The sequence below is a fragment of the Lemur catta genome, chromosome 9 (assembly GCF_020740605.2).
Source record: "Lemur catta isolate mLemCat1 chromosome 9, mLemCat1.pri, whole genome shotgun sequence".
Taxonomy (NCBI): Eukaryota; Metazoa; Chordata; class Mammalia; order Primates; family Lemuridae; genus Lemur; species Lemur catta.
Genome location: NC_059136.1, coordinates 72,348,217 through 72,363,026, shown reverse-complemented (window position 1 = coordinate 72,363,026; position 14,810 = coordinate 72,348,217).

The following is a 14,810-nucleotide window of genomic DNA, read 5'->3' as shown; positions in this document are numbered from 1 at the left end:
GGTCTCCAGTCCTGAACGGAATAGAAAACATGCCACTTCTGGGAAACTTAATCCAGGAGGGTAAGTGTAACTAGAGTAGTTAGAGAGAGATGGAGGAAGGAGGAAAGTAGGCAGAACTTGAGCACAAGTGGCTTTTGCAGATGTGTTAAGGTTTTAGATTCTATCCTCAGGAACATGAGAAAATATTGAAGCATTTTAAACTTCTGGGTAATATAATCAGATATATCTACTTTTAATAATCCTTTTGGTTGCAAAGTGGAGAAAATGATGAGTGGTAAGTAAGAGTGACAATGGGGAGATAAATAAGGATGACATGGTATTGGTGCAGAAGATATTGCAAATATTAATATATATGTCTATACAAATACATATGTATATGTTCACAAGTATATGCATGTAAGCATAAAATATCTTAACTTCAACTGCTTTTCTCTGAGTGATGCTTAAAATAGCAGTTTATTTACTTTCTTTTATTATCTTTGCCTTCTAGTTCCCCATAATAATTAGGTATTATAGTCATAATATTAATAATTAGTTATATATGTGTGAATAAAATAATATGACTTGATATAAAAGATAACTTTTTATAGTTTTATTTTATTAATATATATACTGATCTAATTGTGGTTTTGATGATTATATAGAATCGTTCTATGTAGATGTGCAATATTTTATTTAACCCTTTCCATGTACTTTCTTTTTGAGGATTTCTGCTCATTTTCAAAAGTTTGTTCTCTCTTATTAGTATTTCAAGTGCTCTTAATTTTTCTTTGTTTTCTCATATTCTTTCCCAAGCTACATTTTTTCCTCAGCTCAATTTGAATAAGGCTATATTTATTTATACTATAGACTTTTCTTTTCATTTGTTTTTCTGGGACAAATTCTATTCTCTGCCCAGTGATACAGCACTCAAATATTTTTATCATATGTACTTCTCTATTTTCTACTGCACTTAAGTGTTTGCATCTCCCTCCACCCAATCTTAGGTAGTACTAAATCAATGAAAATCAATTACAGCAAATACTGCTACAAATGTTATCTATCTTACCAAGAAGATAACCTTCTTGTGTGGTGAATAAACAAGCCATTTCTAAAGAAGACCATCCACCAGCACATTTCTTTTAATAACATGTATTTCTGGACTCTACCTAGAGGTTTCTAATTTAGTAGGTCTGTATAGGACTTAGACATGTTTATTTTTCAATAGTCTTTGCAGATGATTTTTAAGCTCTTTCACTTATATGAAATAATAGATTTATTTATTGTATCAGGCATTATCCTAAGCACTTTAGGCATTTTAACGCATTAAATCCTCACAGCCCTATAAGTACTACAATTATTACTATTGCTTCCTACTTCACAAAAGAAGAAAAAGGAGGTTTTACTTTCACACAGCTAATAAGTGATGGAGCTGTCATTAAAACGCAGGCAGGTTGATTGTGGAGTGTAGGATTTTAACCCACTATTGGATCTAACTCCTTTCAAGTTATTTTAGGCTACCAAGGTTTTCTCCTAATATTTTGGTAGGTGTTTTCTGGGCTTTGTGGTTTTACATAGAGAAGGTTGCTGTTGAAAATTACTAGGGGCAGCGGAAGGCTAGATTGACTTGGTAGGATAAAGGCCAGAGAAATAATGTTCTGTCATAACCAGAAGCAGCTTTTGAGGGATTTAAAAGTGAGCAGATCTGTTTTCTTATGTGTAGATGCAGCTTTGAATCAGAGGCAACATGGTGAGGGACTCGCAAACCATTGTTTTTCCATTTTCACACAATTTCTGTTTCACAATGTAAAGTCTGCCTGTGATTCAAGCATAAAAATGAATCTTTGTGTATAAAAATTGCCCAACTTTTACTGAGTACTACCTATATACTAGGCAATTGTAAATACTTTTATATATTTAATTTAAATTTTCTAACTATTATATGACATAGATCACCAATGCCCTCCACTGGTTAGTTTTCAGGCTTCATCATAGTTGACACATCAGTAACATTTGACACATCTGCTGACTTTCTCCTTCATTATTTATTTCATGTCAAGAACACTAGTTTTCCTTTTCCTAAAGTGACCATTTTTTCTATGTCCTTTGCTATTAATAGTTTCTCCTCATTTCCCCAACTTCTTATTGCACTCCAAAGCTCATTGAACTCCTTTGGCCTTGTTCCTATCCATGTAAATTCATCTCCTTTGTCATTTCATCTAATGTCTTGGCCTAAATGCCATTTATATGCTAATGACTTATATTTATTTCTGTGACTCAGACTGCTTTCTGGAACTCCAGAGTAGAACATAGAACTGCCCAGATTTTCCTACGCAGGTAATGTTTCCTGTAGAGGTTTCTAGTCATGGAGTCTGCTCCAGTAAGTTTTGATTCTCTGTATTCACCTGTCCATAGCTTCAATTTTGGGGGCAATGGTTTTCCCCATGAGTTCACTTCCCTGGTAGATCTTTGAAGAACTGTTGATTTCTGTTCAGGTTTTCACTTGTTAGGATGGCATGCTGACTTCCAAGCTCCTTGCATGTTGGACCACAACCCTAGCATCTTGTACTTTTATTTGCTAAATCTGGCAAACCAAGGGAGTTAAAAAAAAATCTTTCCAAATGAAATAGAATAAAAATATAAATAATTTTGAATCAATATTCACCTCTAAAAAAATACAACTGAGAAAATGGAACCAATAAAAAGAAAAAAATGAGTCAAATGAGGTTTGTATCTTCACATACCATTGCAAGTTATTTTATTTTGACATCATATTAATATATTTTAATATTTAATGTGAAGAAAACTCTGAACTAAATGGTTGAGCTCCCTCTCTGGGGATATCTGGACTGAAAACATAATTTGAAGGGCCTAGAACAATATTAAAGTGCTAGACTCCTTATTCAAAAATTATTACGAATTTAAAGCCAGAGATATTAGAGCACTTTCTAAGCATGTGGCCCTTCTGAGTGTGGGTCCCTGGGTAAATGCACAGGGTACATGCCCACAGAACTGATGCTGAGGGTTAGACAGATCTGGTACATTTGAGGTAGCTGTTACCTCAATATTATTATGATTGCCATTTTACAGATGAAAAATGTGAAGTTTTAAGAGTTAAATTACTAGCCTACATAAAAAGAATTTGATTTTGTTTGGAATCTAGGTTATCTGAGACCAAAGTGGTTGAAAACATGACCAATACTAAGTTCTGTGATACTAAATCTTGGAAAAAATTAAACCAAAGAAGGAAGTTAGTGGATCCTGATTTGGGGAGATACATATGTAGATAAGGTTCACAAATTTAAATACCTATGGGGATCAGTTAGATCAAATAAATGAAAATAAATAAGTAAAGCAGATTAGAAGTCATCATAGCAAAATTGGTGGTAACTGTGGCAAATTGGAACTCACGTATCATATTCAAATCCATAAATCCAGCTGGTAAAGCAAGTCTATGAGCTAAATTTGACCAGGGAGAGGAAGCAGTTTGTCATCCTGTAACCTTGGTTTAGATACTGTGATTAATAATATTCATTATCTTCCTTTTTTAAATCCACCTTTCCTAAAGAATAGTCTTTGAAATGTAAGTGTAGGATCTGAAAACCTTCTAATGGTTGAAAATAGTGCTTATATCTATCTATCTATCTATCTATCTATCTATTTATCTATCATCTATCTTTCCATCAATGCAATGAAAAGGGATTTATAGCATCTGCTCCAATGACAGAAAATAAAGCATCAGGGCTTGGTGTATACTGATTCTATAAAGGCTTTCTGCTTTTGATGCTGTTTGGTTTTTATCAATTGATTTTCATAAGGGATAACTAACTAGGTGCTCAAATTTGTCACCTTTTCATTTGTACTTCAAATATAAAACCTTTCTGGCACTCAAAGCTAGGATCTGAAAATGCTAAGCATTAAGCAAAATGGATTATCATTCAGAAGGGGAGTTTCAGACTGTCAGTGCTAGAGGGGTTAATGGAAAACAGTGTTTCATATTTGCCATTTCCCCTATATTATCTTGTACAGAACACCTGCTTAATGAACTAGACATAAATTATCATACTATAAGCACATTCTTTAATAACAAAAGCCTTGTGGAAGCAGTCCTTCTTGTTGAAATAATAAGCTCAGAAAAATGATTTTGATGAAGTTTTCTTAAATGTCACATGTCAGAAAATAGAAAAATCTATTGATGACTCTGCTGGATTTTTCCTCTTTCTGGGAGAATTAAAAGGCATTTTATGATTTTAAAAGTTTATTTTCACTGGAATTTGAGTATTCCTTTGTTAGGGTCATAGGTGTGTTTTGATTTGGTATATTTTCAAGCATGCAGATGGTCCTGTAATAATTTCCTTTTCCCCTCATGTTTTTATTCAGTTGTAATAATTCCTTTGCAACTTTCCCCTTTGAGATATATATTTTATATAGATTTCTGAGCATCATTAAATTAAACTATATATAATTCTAAAATTACATATATTAATATATAATTTAATTTAATAATGCTCAGATATCATTAGTTAAAAACAAGTTTTGTTGATTATGAATATTTTAATTAGAAATATTTGTGTTAAGTCTAGATGTAATGCCAGCATATGATGCCTTTTTTCTTTTGATATATTATTAGAATTTTGGAAAATAGGTAAAGCTAAATGAAATAAAAATAAACAGTATCTCTTCTTAAAAATGCTTTACTTATATAAGAAATGAATTGAAATCCACCATATATATTATTTGCCTTCCTTAAATCCAATACATTTCTCCAATGCATAAGGTACTTTTGCTTCATTCATATTGCTCTATCCTTCCTATTCCTGCTGCATTTTCCTCCTGTGGCTAAAAAATTCTTCCTTTCAAGTTGGATGATCTAGGAGTATTGAAATTGAGAGAGGATTCTCAATTTGTTCAAATATTTCCTTCACTGAGAATTCACAACAAATAATCATCAAAAAGAGATGTAAAAGCCTCCATATTTTTGGAAAGCCCATGAAGCAGTGGGGACTAATGGTAGCATTGTCTTCTGTTTTTGTACAGTCTTGCTTTTAGAACTTTCCCTGCCTTAGAATAAGTTTGCTCCGACATGCTTCAGCTGCAGTGGTGCTCAGATTCCACAGATTGGTGTTAAAATATAGGATGCTTCTTCATTGGCAATCTCTTATATAAGCACCTGGCTTACATTTTTAAACAACTAGAAGACTATAATTTCAATGAACTTGCAACTTTTTTTTTTCACTTAGGAAAACTCACTTTATTGCTCTCTTAAATTGAAGGTTATTGGCAGAAAAAAATGCTAGCTGGTATTTTTAGATCCATGAAGTAGGGGATCACGGACGGTAACAGCTATGCCATGAAATTGGGTATTATTGCTCTGAAGTTACTGGCAAAGGGGCTGAGATGAAATTATTTCACCAAGGTTATTAAGCACAGCACTTATGGGAGACATTCCTCAGTGGCATCTTCAGAATATGTGCATAGGAGGGGCTGAAGGTCTAGGACTAGAGCTGTTTATTCACACTAACTAGAAATAGAAAATACTCTTTAAATTTGGTTGTATAATTATTGAGTCTGCTTCAAGATGTCTCTGAATATCAATTAGTTCATTTTCATAAATAAATTTTTGGTTTATTTTGTATGGTAATGAAATAATGGAAACTTGGGTAAACGCTTAAAAAGCCTTCCTCGACAGCCCCCTTTCTGGTTCCACTGGTTATCCTAGAACAGAAGTGTGTCTGTGTGTCCCATCCAGTCTATCAAATCAACTAACCTCTTTGTATATCAGAGCAAATATATTTTGTACTCAAATATAAAACAAAGCGGAGTTATGTCTGAACTTGATTTTCTACTCACTTAAAAAATATTTGAAGTAGTAATCATATAACCTAACACTGGAAAAATAAACTGAAGTGGTCTCTAGATCACTTACAAGGCCTTCAAGGGGATTAGTGAAAACTACACAATTCTTTAGTTTTGGGGATGTAGCCAAAAGAGTTACACACTTTTGGTTGCTTTATCTACTGATTCAAAAAGCTTGTATTCTGACAAAGGATGCATATAGAAGGAAATGTGTACAAATTCCTACTCAAGCAGTTGATCAAATGGGTTTTTTATTAGGTACATTATGTAACACTGAATGATGATTTGAGAAAATATTTTTAAAAGACAATGAGATTCTTTAGGTAAGGTACTGAGGACAGCTTAGAGTCTAATGAAGAAATAATAATTAATAATATGTATATATTATTTATTATCAGTAATAAATAATAATGTATGCTAATGTGATCCAGCAGGAGCTGGATTACAAACATCTCAGGACTGGCAATTCTCCACTGAATATAGTATTTAAAATGTACGGAAAATGTCTTTGTTATTATAGAGGTTATATGCTCATGTTATTAAAAGTAAAGGGAGGAGTAAACTTGTCATTCTGAAAAGACAAAACTTTATTCTCAGTTTGACCTGTTGGCCTACATCACTACCACCTGTGGCAAAGACCAGAATTTTCCACCAATAAGAACTTTACATCCTTCTAACCCATGTACAGAGCTTTTTGGCAATCTCCAAGTTGTGAAACATATAGCAAGACTTTTAATTAGAAGTTCCAGCTTACAGATATGAAAAGATTTTAATTTTCTATATGTTTCTTGGGAATTTACATATGTGATAAGAAATGGATCCCACAGTGAGAATTATGATTTATTAATTAACACTTGATTATGGTACTAGCACTTGCCAATATATCACAGTGGGTGAGAATAAATATAACAAGCACTACTCAAACTCTGTTATTTTTTTTATTCATATCGTGCTAGTCATACTACAATTTAATTAGAAACAAAGGTCAGTATTATCATTAGGAGTCCTTTCTCATTTAGTCTCCTTTCTTTTTTACCCCTTTCCATGAAGTCTGTTTTAATTTCTATTTGTTTGTTTTTTAAATTTTCAGCATGCTAGACTGTATGTTTTTAAGCTATCAATTAACTTTTTGAATTTAAGATTAATAACACTAATTATTATAAGTCCTTTAATATGTACAAGCATTCAGTAAAGGTTGAATTTTAGTGTTAGAATTTATTCATTGACAAATTTGAGTATCTTTAAACATTTGAATAACTATGATACATATTTTACATTCCTATTCAGCATTTGATTTACCCTTTTGTTTGAAAATCCCCTATAATTACTAAAAAACTACACACATTGGAGATAACAAAAAGGATCTGATTGTTAAGTCAAAGATACACAAATCAGAAATCTTACTAAAGATCAAGCTTTCCTAATAATTAGTTAAGAGACACAGCAGTAGAAAGATGTTCAAATCCACCAGTATAACTCCCTACCCTTTTCTTCTTTCACTGGATGCATTCTGCCTTAAGTTAACAGATGAAATATAGAGATGCTTCATTTAGTTTCACTTACACTTATCCTAATTTTATGCTCATGTTGTTCATTTTCTGAAAGGCTATGCCCAATAGATTGTTAGATTCCATTTTTTTAAAATTAAGCAATCTCTAAAATCCAGGTACAGTCCACTAAAAGCATACTGAAGAAATTAAATCTTCTGCTAGAAAAAAAAGTTTTGGCAAAATTATAAGGAGATTAAATGGGATCACCTTCCTTCTTTTGTTTTCTTGAAGTGGTCCCTAACACAATCTTTCCCCAGGTATAGGGTATAAGTAGATTAAAGGCTTGCTAATATAAACCTTTATTTCATAACACTGCTCACATTTTTCTTTTATTCAATTTAAGATATGTTTGGAATGTGTTTGTAATCAGAACATACAGAAGTAACACTTCATAGTTTGCACATTATAAGAAAAGGCTCCATTTTATTCAATGTGTTCTTTATTGATGGATATCGCAAGTATTTGCTATTAACAGAAACTGCTGCAATGTGTTTGTCTATTTAATTGTGTAGTATTCTATTCATTTACCGTTAAAACACATTTACTCTTTTCTTCGCATCTTCATGGGTCCAGCATATTTCCTCCTCTTTGGTTTTGGGTTGGACACATGACTTTGTTGAATGGAATGGGCAGAAGTGACTACGTACCAATCCTAGGCCGAGGCCTTAAGAAGCTTTGGGTGTTTCTGCTTCCTTTATGTAGCCTCTGCTATCAACATAAGAGGAGCATGCCCAGATTAATATTCTGGAACCAGAAGGATGAGACACATGGAGCACAGCCAAACCTCTTCCAGCAAGCCCAACCTGGATCAGACAAGTAGTCTCTGAGATTCATGAGTGAGGCTAGTCTAGATCAGCAGAGCTGCCCATATAAGCTCAGTCTAAACCATTCTTCCCTTAGCTAATGCACAGATAGAAAGGAATAAATTATTATTGTTTCAAGTAGCTGAATTTTGGAATGGTTTGTTACAGACTATTTTCATGACAATAGCTACAACATGTATGTTTATATGAAGGACATATTTTTAGTTCTAGAACTGCTGTGACAGTGAATATTTCTCTAATTTAGTGTATTACAGATTTCATTCTTTATTGATGCTTAATGACAAAAATATAGCTTAAATCATTTGGAGTCTCCCAAATCATAATTTCTACATTTGACAATTTACCCAACCAAGATACCTTCCAGAAAACATAAATTCTAATAGTTTAATCTTATTTTATTTGTTGTTAATATTTATTTATATTAATTGTAGATCTAGCTATCTTATTTTTATAAAAGGAATGTGAACTAAAATAAGATCTTAAGCCCCCCAACTGACTGAATGGATCTCCTCTTGGCCAAGGGGAACCCAGAAATACCTTAAAGCTGCGTTGCTGGCCATTAGAAGGGAGGTCAGACAAGCCTTTTCATGCCCCCCCCACAAAGGAGATATCCTTTGTAACTCATCAACAGGCCTAAGGCTATACAGGGCAGGGCTTGAACCACACTTGCACGTCCTCAATTTACTTAGCAGATCACTTGAGTCTTAGCATATGTCCAGTGGCTTGTCTATGATTAGCAGATTTCCTTATCTTAATTTAAAACATTCTGAGCTGTTAGACAAAGCTTCATTTCTTTAACCAATTACAAATCAGAGTCTTTATACTCACCTATAAACTGTAATCCCATGCTTAGAGATGTCCCACTTTTTTGGGACAAACCAATGTACTCCTTCCACGTATTGATTTATGATTTTACATATAATTCTTGTCTCCCTGAAATGTATAATACCAAACTGTAACCCAGCCATGGTGAGACCACTTGCTCAAGCCTTCTTGGGCATGGATCTGGGCCATGGTCACTTGTACTTGGCTCAGCATAAGCTTCTTTAAATTATTTTACAGAATGTGGGTTCTTTTCCATTGACAGGACAAATTTTAAAATAAGAAAGTCTACTGCCTAGAGTAATAAAGTCAAATATATAAGTTCTGTCTCTACCGAACACTGTCTTTACCTTTCTTTCCAGTAGATTTTGAGGACTAGAGCTTTCTAAAAAGAATGTGGGTAAGAAGCTCTGTGTACTTTGCCCTTTGATTGCTATACGGCACATTGGGTCTCTCAGCAGTGGAGCCCCAAACTTACACTGTAGACATAATTAAAAGTATTGATTTTTTGGCAGTAGTGGTGGTGCTAAAGTAGAAAAAAAATTCCTGAGGGAATCTGGATCTTTTCTCCTTGGAAGTTGGGTGCACTTGTTAAACTTCTTGCTTTTCTGAAGAAATACCTAGACTTCCAGATTGTTAATGCATGTGGCAGTTACGTAATAGGAAATACAATTATATTTCATATACTTTCTAGGGAGTAAAATATGGAATTAAGAGTTGCTCAATAGCTATAAAAATCACATTAAACATAACTTTATTTTGTTAAGTATAGCTGATGCACCCATTTCACTAGATACTCTAAGTGTGTGTCAAGTGTCAAGAACTTTAGAGAGTTGTATATAACTGGATCACATTGGTTTCCTATCCTATTGCCTGATATTGAATTATTGTTTGGTGCATTGCCATCATCTTCTACTGAGAGATAGTATTAGAAATTTCTCTGTCGTAGTTGTGCTTATTTTGAGTTGTTGATACTGTTTAGTATGTAATACAGAGGCTTGTCTGAAGTCTCATGGTAAACATTGTTTTTTCAATCCTACTTACACAACCATGTTTCTCCTTGCTTCAAATTTTCAACTATTTTAAATTCATTTTGTATTTTGTGCTACATGTATCTTTGAAAGCCACTCTGAGCCTTACAAGTACATAACCGAGTATAAAATGCTAATATAACTAAAAAACTGCTTCAAGTGTGATAAGGTGCAACAAACATCAGGATGTCCTTTCTGTGTGACATGAATTATGAGACAGAGATGGATTCTCTAACTCACACTATATTCCTCTGCACAGCTATTAATTTAACTGCCTACTTGTTTTGGCATTAGGTTAACAAGAACTAATGGGTAGCACTGCTCCTTGGCTCTCTTTTTCTCTTTGCACTATAAAGGAGAAACTATGGCCTGGAGAATGGCTGCAGGGTGATGTTCACAAACTCTGCCAAGCCTCTCCTCTGATTCATGCTATGCTATGGCTCTTAAGACACTAAAAATTATGTAATGCACCCAGATTTTATTGAATACCAGATGAGAAAAAAAATCACTCCAGTACAGCAAATCAAAATGATTGTCTTATTCTGTTAGACCCAAACTGTCTATGTAGAGGTTTAAAGCCTGATATATGTACGTTATACATATATTAGCCACATATACATCATAAGGCTTTAAAACAGTAAAATTAAAATTAAAAAAAATATACAAATGCTTTCATTATTTTAGTAAATATGAATTAATTATTTTGGGACACACTGAAAATTCTTTCATTATTTTTCTCTGTTTACAGATCTTTAAATGATTTGGACTATACATTTTTAAGATTTTCAGGTCATTTTGATTCAACCTAACCTACTTGAGTTAGCCATGTATATTCAAAAAGAAAAAAAACAGAAAATTAATCAACAAACTATTGAAAAGAAAAATATAGTCACCAAAGTGACTTTGTTTGTTTTGGAACACACACACTTATAATATACACACTTAAGATTTGCTCTCAAGGTAAGCCTGAAGATTTTTCAAAGTGTGGCATTTATATTTTCCCTTTTAAATACTGCAAAGTATTTGTTCAGCATTAAATTATTATTACTTTGCTTTTAAAAACGTAAACCATACTTATTTTGCCTATTAAATAAGTAGAATGCATTGATTCTTTTTATTATAAAATTAATTAAATTAAAATAAATCAAGTGAGATTCCGCCTTGCATAATAGATCATGACATCAATTGTAACCTATGGAACCGAAGCATCTTGTCTCTAGAGCAATCTTCCCTGACACTGTGATCCTCGTTCCCAGTCTAGGTTAGGTCTTATTTGTTTTTTATTGTGCTTTCAAAGAATCATGTTCCTCCCATTTGTTAAAATTAAATGCATATTTGAATATTTATTTTGTATACTTTTTTATTGTTTTATCATCAGTATCTAGCACAATGTAGGACTCAATAAATGATTTTTGACTTCATAAATTATTGAAATGATTCTCAGTTCAAATGAGGTTTCTCTCTTTGCTATCAGACCATATATATAAAATATATATATATATATAATTTTTTTTGCCTTCAGAATGCTTGGATGATGGTGGATACATGAGTATTTTTTATTTTATTGAGCTTAACACTTAGATATATTATCACCTGTTTTATTTTGTGTATAGCAAATATATTAATAGTTTATTAAGTTGATTTCTATTCTCATTAGTATATTGGGACTTCTTTTGTGAGATAATTCTATTATCTTTGCATGTCTTCTGGTCAAAGGTCACTGACAGGCTTTTTTTTTTTTCAGTTATGTTTGAATTGCAAACATCTTTGGAAGGTACAGACAATTTTTTCTAAGCAGGATTATAAACATAATGACTCCCCATGGGGCAAATATTTGGCAGATTTGCTAACCCTTTTAAAATATTGGAAGTTTTTAATTTTGAGGATCCTAAGCTGTGATAAAGGCTCTCGTGTGTGTAACATTCACTTTGGCCCACTTCTGCATTGTCCCCCATGGGACTTGGGAAAACAAAGGTAAGCAATGTGCACATGGAACTAATTCTGCCTGCTATGGTACAAATAATACACTGTTTAAATCCATCTGAGTTTGTTGACTCCGACCAACAAATTCCAGGGAAGTGTAGCAAGTGGACCTAGCAGCTGGAGTAGTTGCTGTTGCTTGGGGACTTAACACTTTCCAGCTGAAAACAGTTTAAAATTATGGGTAACTACATATCTTTTAATTAGGAAACACTGAGAAATTCACAGGCTACCAAGGCATTATCAGACAAAATTTAAATAGCAGTGGAAACCCAGACTATTGTACTAAGCAAATAAATTATTTTTACCTTAAGGACTTTTGCCAAATGTTGAGGATCTAAGCATACATTTTTAACCTTTGGTCAAGAAATGGGAGAAAGCAAGGAAAATCTGGTATGGGTCAGCTGGAGGAAGGATTCTTTGGTAGCCACCCATAAATGTGGAAAAGCTATAACTTCTAAACATATATGAACCAGTACGAAACTCCAGTCATGCCCAATTGCTGCAAAGAAAGTTGTCTTTTCATTGAGCAGAGGAAAAGAGGAAAATTCTACAAGACATTATAACAACAAGCTTGTCATTGATGATATGTAGGACAAATCACATCACCCATGCTTTCCAATATACACTGTGATATGAGTTTCATCCAAAATGGGAGTATCCCAAGGTGTCTTGAGAAGGAGTGCCAGTGTTCCATAGAGGAAGACCTGTTAATCTGACCTCAAAGGATTCCCACAAATAAAGGCCAAGGAAAAAGAGAAGTTGACCAAGAACAAGAATCAAAAAACAAACAAAACAAAGACACTAGAAAGAAGAAATGACCTGCAAAGACTTCAAATATTGGAGCAATTAGACATATACTATTAAATTATAGTTCTTACTATGTCTGAAAGAACAAGCTTGAAAAGATTTTCATGGTATAGGAAACTATAAAAAGGACCAAATAGATCTGAAAATTTACCAAATAGAATATCTAAGAAGTAAAATAATTGCAAATAAAATGTATTGAGTTAATGGATGCATTTAGCATCTAATTAGATGAAGCAATGAGAACATTAGTGAACTATAAGATTTAATGAAAGAAATTATTAAAAATACAAAATGGAGGTAGGAAGAGGAGGAACCATAAATGAGAGATAAAAAGTCATGGAGTGGTGTCATAAGAAAGTCCAACATACACCTAATTGGAGTTCCAGCAGGAGAAGAAAGAGAAAAGGGAGCTTAAATGACATTGGAATAAAAAATTATTTAGCATTTCTGGAAATAAAGAATACACCAGTCCACAGATAATAGAAGCAACAATTAGACTTACAGCTTATTTCTCAGTACCAACAATAGCAACAGTGGACAGTAAAATGATATTCTCAATGTCCAGAATGAAAATAAGTGTCAACCTAGAAGTTAACACTAGGTAAAAATAAATATGTAAAGCCTAAAGATGAGCAAAATCAGAAAATAATGTTCCTATCAGCAGATCTGCATTTAAAGAAAAATCTAAAGACAGATTTAAAAGGGAAATAAAGTGATTCTGAGGGAAATATTAGATATTGCAAGAAAGAATGAATAATAAAAGTGGTAAACAAGTAGTTAATATAAGTTATCTTTAACGTTATACAAACAAGGAATGTTTTGTGAGATTAAAAGATGCAAGATAGAATTAAAATAAACAACAAAAATAACAAATAAGTGAGGAGTAGTAGTAATTGAAGACCTAGTATTGTCAAAGAAGAGAATAAATGTATCAATTAATTTTTCACATTGGTAAATTGTGTATGTGTGTCATAATTTCTACACTAGTTTTGTGTTACTATAACAGAATTCCACAGAGTGGGTAGTTTATAAAGAACAGAAATTTCTTTCTTATAGTTCTAGAGGTTGGGCAGTCCAAAATCAAGGTGCTGGCATTTAGCAAGGACCATCTTGCTGAATCATTCCATGGCAAAGGTAGAAGGCAAAAGGGCAAGAGGGCATGAGCAAGCAAGAGGATCCAAACTTGCTTCTGTAAGAAACACACTCCTGACAATGGCATTAATCCATTATGAGGGCATAGCTGTCATGACCTAATCACCTCTTAAAGTTCACACCTCTCAACACGGTTGCACTGGGGATTTAGTTTCCAACACATGAACTTTGGGTGATACATTCAAAACATAGCAAAAATAGAGCCAGTGAGACCAGGCGTGGTGGCTCCCGCCTGTAATCCTAGCACTCTGGGAGGCCGAGGCGGGCAGATTGTTTGAGCTCAGGAGTTCGAGACCAGCCTGAGCAAGAGGGAGACCCCGTCTCTACTAAAAATAGAAAGAAATTATATGGACAACTAAAAATATATATATATAAAATTAGCCGGGCATGGTGGTGCATGCCTGTAATCCCAGCTACTCGGGAGGCTGAGGTAGTAGGATGGCCTGAGTTCAGGAGTTAGAGGTTGTTGTGAGCTAGGCTGACGCCATGGCACTCTAGCCTGGGAAACAGAGTGAGACTTTGTCTCAAAAATAAATAAATAAATAAACAAAGCCAGTGTAGTTGAGGAAAAAAATAAACATGACAAAAAAATACCCATTTAAACAAAAACAAGAACCAAAAGTGAAGAATAGAAGAAGAAAAAGAAAACATAGAGCAGGAGAAATAAATTCAAAAATATGAAATAAGATGGTAGATATAGACCCAAATATGTTAATAATTAAATTAAATGTAAAAGAAATAAATATTTCGTATGAAACCTAAAAAAAAGACTACAAAGAAGCCCAAATTCCAATTATATGCTCTTT